This window comes from Bufo gargarizans, chromosome 8, assembly GCF_014858855.1.
Source record: "Bufo gargarizans isolate SCDJY-AF-19 chromosome 8, ASM1485885v1, whole genome shotgun sequence".
Taxonomy (NCBI): domain Eukaryota; kingdom Metazoa; phylum Chordata; class Amphibia; order Anura; family Bufonidae; genus Bufo; species Bufo gargarizans.
In genome coordinates this window covers 47,637,613-47,643,758 of record NC_058087.1, presented here as the reverse complement: position 1 = coordinate 47,643,758, position 6,146 = coordinate 47,637,613, and positions in this window count along the sequence as shown.

Below are 6,146 nucleotides of genomic sequence, written 5' to 3'. Positions count from 1 at the left end.
AATGAGTATTTGCTGGAAGGCGATAAATCAAACTCCTTAATCAATATTTGGTGGAAGCTGGTGTATCGCAGGCCTCAATCTATATTTGGTGAAAGCCGGTGTATCACACCCCTCAATCAGTATTTTGAGGAAGCAGGTATATCGCACCCCTTAATCACTTTTTTGGGGGGGCAACAGGTATATAACACCAGTTGCAATTAGTTATTCCAATAGCATTTGTCTCTCTGTATAGCTGCAGTATCTCGGCAGAACTGCTCACAACTGCTGCACAATACAAATGCACTATAAATATACTTTCTATGTTAGAAGGTATATTAAAGGTATATCACACCCCTCAAGCAGTTTTTTTTGGGGGGAAAAAGGTATATCACACCAGTTGCAATTGCTTATTCCAATAGCGTTTGTCTCTATCTATCTGCGGTATCTCAGCAGAACCACACACAACTGCTGCACAATACAAATGCACTATAATATACTTTCTATGTTAGAAAGAATATTATAAGTATATCACACCCCTCAGTATGTCACACCTATCAATAGCACACCTATACCAGTCCTTAAAAGGACTTTTGTGGTCCCTATTAGCTAGCGTTTGGTGTCTCTAAGGCCTCTTTCACACGGGCGTCTTATTTTTGGCCTGGATAAGAGGCGGTTGCGTTGCGGGAAAATGCGCGATTTTTCCGCGCGAGTGCAAAACATTGTCATGCATTTTGCACTCGCGTGAGAAAAATCGCGCATGTTTGGTACCCAAACCAGAACTTCTTCACAGAAGTTCAGGCTTGGGATCGGTGTTTTGTAGATTGTATTATTTTCCCTTATAACATGGTTATAAGGGAAATTAATAGCATTCTGAATACAGAATGCATAGTAATAGAGCGCTAGAAGGGTTAAAAAAATAAAAAATAAAAAGTTAACTCACCTTAGTCCACTTGATCGCGAAGCCCGGCATCTCCTTGTGTCTCCTTTGTTGAATAGGACCTGTGGTGAGCATTAAATATAGGTCAAGGACCTTTGATGACGTCACTCAGGTCATCACATGGTCTTTTACCTATGGTGAATCACCATGGTAAAAGATCATGTGACGTACCATGTGATGACCGGAGTGACGTCATCAAAGGTCCTTGACCTGTATTTAATGCTCACCACAGGTCCTATTCAACAAAGGAGACACAAGGAGATGCCGGGCTTCGCGATCAAGTGGACTAAGGTGAGTTAAATTTAAATTTTATTTTTTTAACCCTTCTAGCGCTCTTTTACTATGCATTCTGTATTCAGAATGCTATTATTTTCCCTTATAACCATGTTATAAGGGAAAATAATAATGATAGGGTCTCGATCCCGATCGTCTCCTAGCAACCGTGCGTGAAAATCGCACCGCATCCGCACTTGCTTGCAAATGCTATGCGATTTTTACACTTCCCATTCACTTCTAAGGGGCCTTCGTCGCGTGAAAATCGGACAATATAGAACATGCTGCGATTTTCACTCAACGCACAAGTGATGCGTGAAAATCCCCGCTCATGTGCACAGCCCCATAGAAATGAATGGGTCAGGATTCAGTGCGGGTGCAATGCGTTCACCGCACGCATCGCACCCGCACGGAAAACTCGCCCGTGTGAAAGGGGCCTAACAGTATAAATCAATTCACGGCACTCGAAAATTGCAAAATGAAGCTTAAGTATTTATTTAGCCACCAGTGGTTTTCTGTTTAATTAGGCCAACGTTTCGGTCCTCCCGGACTGCACATGTCCGGTATAAAAGGAATTCTAATTGCGTGATAGTACGAGGCTCGTCTGACCTCATAGATACGCACGCATGCGCAGTGTTATTCTGCGTGCTATAAAGGAAATCCTGACAAAGAAGTCCGATCATGTGATTGGCACTGTGTCACATGTACCTGGGGATGGATCGGCGCATGCGCCTGAGAGCTTGACGCGCAATAGAGGCATGAAGTGTCCAGAAATAGTGAAACAGATAATAAGTGGGCTAACATCGATGTGTATAGAAATGTATATAGTAATATGGGCAAATCATTGCAATAATATATAGAAGGACTCATACAGTTTACTCCACATCAATAAGCATTATACATGCCATTAGTATACATAATAGAATTGTTAACATAGTGATTAATATAGACATAGGCATGACATCACAAAAGAGGGACACTACAAAGTTAGTATATTAGACTACCGGATATATGTTAATATATAGAATATGTGTTAGGGATACCACTTATTACATAGAATATATGTTAGGGACAATACTTATTATATAAATGACCATACCTGTATATGTGAGATCATTTAGTCTGTAGGGGATATAAACAAAAGAAACTGTTATAGAATCACTGTATATGTAGCTCAAAATCTCGATTCAACCCCATTGGGGATAGTGTCCTTAGTTCGTGTATCCAATAGGATTCACGTTTTTGGAGTAGTCATTTCTGATTACCCCTCGACGTGGAATAGGGACATGTTCAATTATTTGAAATCAGAGTTGGCTGATACGGTGACCAGCTTAAATGAAATGATAAGGTATAGGGAGTTCGGATTTGGTACAACGTATATCGGATTTATGTTTACAAATGCAGTCTCGCACACACTGGGAAGTCTCCCCAATGTATGCGAGACCGCAAGGGCATTTAATGAGGTAAATCATGAATGATGAGAGGACCGAAACATTGACCTAATTAAACAGAAAACCACTGGTGGCATAAATAAATATTTAAGTTTCATTTTGCAATTTTTGAGTGCCGTGAATTGATTTATACAATTATTGGGACATCTTCCCATCACAGAGCACCGAGTGAAGACATGAAAAGTGTCAGCCATCCATCTTGTACATGGTGTCCCTAACAGTCTGTCCCTGCTCCCCACAGCAACCTCTCCCTACAATGGCAAAAAACTGAATGTAAAATGGCTGCCAGATCGGGCTTATTTATAGGGTAGGGGGTGTGTTCATGTGCTGAAACGTCTCAATTGGCTGTCCTGTCCCACCTGATGGATGTGTCATGGGTCAAAGTTCTTCACAATGCTAAGAATATGGCGCTGGCGGACATCGTCATATATTTGCCTGTTTGGCAAACCGTGAATGTGCAAGGTTCGCCGTGAAATGACAGCCGAGCGAACCGCTAGGCCATCTCTACTCAACCTGTGCTGCTATACTACATTGTTACCCATGTGGATTACAAATGACCTTATTGGCTTATGTGGATTACAAGTGACTTTTACTACCTCATTTGGATTACAAATGACATTATTTCCCATGGATTACAAATAATGACGTTGCCTTATATCCTATGGATTACAAGGGACTCTGTTGTACTTGATAGACGTTGTTGCACTGAAAGTTCCAGTTTGGTGTACATTCAAACATTAAGAAAAGAGACTCTAATGTGGTTTTATTATTGCACTGTTTTCTTGCATTAAAAATGCGCCTTATCTATTTGCCTTAAATATTTGCACTAACCCTTTACATTTTCAGCAACGTTTAAGCACTTTTGCCCATTGTGTGTATTCTTTTGCAGGTACAACAATGTGATACTATGCATTTTTGCCTGGACTTTTCACTTAATACTTTTAACCAGATAGTCAGCACCTTATTGCTTAGTTATTATGGACTGCCTCTGAGGACGTTAACATACGTCACAAGCAGATCTAAGATCGTGAAGGGTAACCTTGCTGCTAATGTATGTTTGGAGGTAATAACCCTCATTGAGATATGGGAGAGAACCGGCTCCTTCTCCTAGTCTATTTATGTCCTAAGGTATGGGGCACCGCCTTAGGGAAATTGTGTGTAGCAACCTGTTCAGTCATCAAGGTGACAAAGTGTAAAGCATTATAAGGTCTCGGTGCTAGTAAGGGAATACAGGATGAAGCCACCCTTTTATTTGCGGACGTCTCATAGCATCGTGGAGGGATTACAGTACATGACACTTCCACGCTCCATATACGACTATAGCCAAAGTCCTGTGTGGAGTATTTGAGCGCTTGGTGCAGACTTGTTGGATCACTGGTTTTACCTAGAAGGACAAAGTAGACACCCTACTCATACTGGCAGGAACCTAGAGGCCTTCTAGCCATCTTATATGTTAGTCTGTTTCAGTGTATTCTCATGCAGCACTTAGTATTTTCCCAGGTACCCTGAGATCATATTTATATGTTTACCCTAAGCAAAAGCCAAGGGCGGCTTGCTTCTTAAGTACCGGGGAATGTAACGCCCCAGAGGTGCATTACCACCTTTTACACTTCTCCACTATCTGTTATGGTTAATATAACATCATCTATGCACTTATGTCCAGGTCCTGCAAAATGTGTATATTTATTTCTATGAAACTATGTTTAATGTAATGTACCTGATTCACCAGCAGATGGCAGCATACATGGCAGAGCTACAGGGACAGAGGATGGAACCTTCTGGGGAGCAGTTTAGTTCAGTGAAGTGAAGGTCAGTGAGAGTCTAGCCTACCCCCCTGCCAAGGGAGGCTGTGTGGCAGGAGCTCATCCCTGCTGGGCGAGCCTTGCCTAGGCCAGCTAGAGCACCTTCAGCTCTGCTGGACACTGAGGCCAATGCCTGAAGCCTCAGAAGCCAAGGAGAAAGTTCCCTGGATGAAGTGAGAGACAGACCAGTTTACAAAAGTTAAGTTGCAGCATACAGCACAGCAAAGGAAAACTTCCTATTTAATCCTGACAGCACAGCAGAGCCAGAGAGTAACTGATGTAGCAGAGCCGAGTGTGTTTGCCTGCCAGAATTAATGCCAAAGCCTGCTGATGACTAAGACAAAGTTGGAAGATTCGTTCCCGATGAAAGTTTATTTAAGTAAAGCTGTTATCATATTTATCACAAGATCTGGACTCAATTTTTTTCATCATCATCCGATTTCTATATCTCTAACTTTTTAGTCCAACCAAACTGTCTGTTACTCTGCTTTAATTCTTTTAGCGCTGTTCTATGGAAACAGTAGGCTTAAAGAGCACATCAAATGCTTAAAATAACTTTTTCTTCATATACCTCCGCAGCAGATAGTCCATGTACAAACAAGTGTTGCACAAAGTATCACAAAATGGCGGCATGCATAAGATGGTGGTTTAACTGTCCAATCTTGTCATTCAACATAAATTGTGGATATAGTTCTCTCTTCAGTATCTGTACTCTCACTTTAAGTTATTCAAGCACTGTATTCTCTCTGAGAGGCATATCTGAGATTTGCTATTGGTTTTTTTGTACGCAGTTTGTAATATGATTTGCACAGTTTGTTAACAGTTTGCTTTAATGGCTCAGTATGATCTGGTATGAGCAGTTCAGTTTGATGGAACTGTGAACAAACATATACAACTGGTTCAGTATACAGTTCTACTCACAATACTAACAATAGGAACCTCACATAACCGTACTAAATGCCTATTTGGCCTCTTGTTCCCATAAAAGTCATCTCTTAGTGGAGTGAATGTCTGTTCAGCTCCTCTCCTCTGGTGAAATGATTCTAGCAGCTTCTGCTAGGGGATTTCCCACACAGGCTCAGTGTGAGGCTGGCTGTGATTAATTAAGACTCCTGCTCAGTGTGAGGCTGGCTGTAATTGGTCAAGACTCCTGGGCAGTAACAGTTTAACTCTATGCTTTCTGTTGATAATTCTGCTGTGTCATTGAGCTTTCCTTACATTCATTTTACTGAATCTTTTCTGCGAACACAATATATACAGTAACTGTTCAATGAAATCCAAACTATAAAGTCACTGTAAATAACTCTCTGTCTTTAACATATAAACATATGAACTGTATTAAGGTTATTGTTATCTAGCTGTATACACATAAAAGCCATATTAGCAACCTAGGACAGGTCTTAGCTGGCCAGCTACACCAACTACCCCCTTTTTTGCAACGGACGGCCGTGCCTAGGGTTTCAGTGTATCTAGGTAGGAGCACCGTAACAAGTGCAACATGATTAAGGGACATTAGGCCACCCTACACCACTCTGGCATTCCTACCCTGGGTACCATTCATTTCACTAAAAGGGGCCCTGTGCCCTTGTTGCTTCAATGCAACTGGTGTCACGACAAACACAAAAATTTAACTTGGGGTACTTTCACGCTAGCGTTTTTCTCTTCCGGTATTGAGTTCTGTCACAGGGGCTCAATACCGGAAAA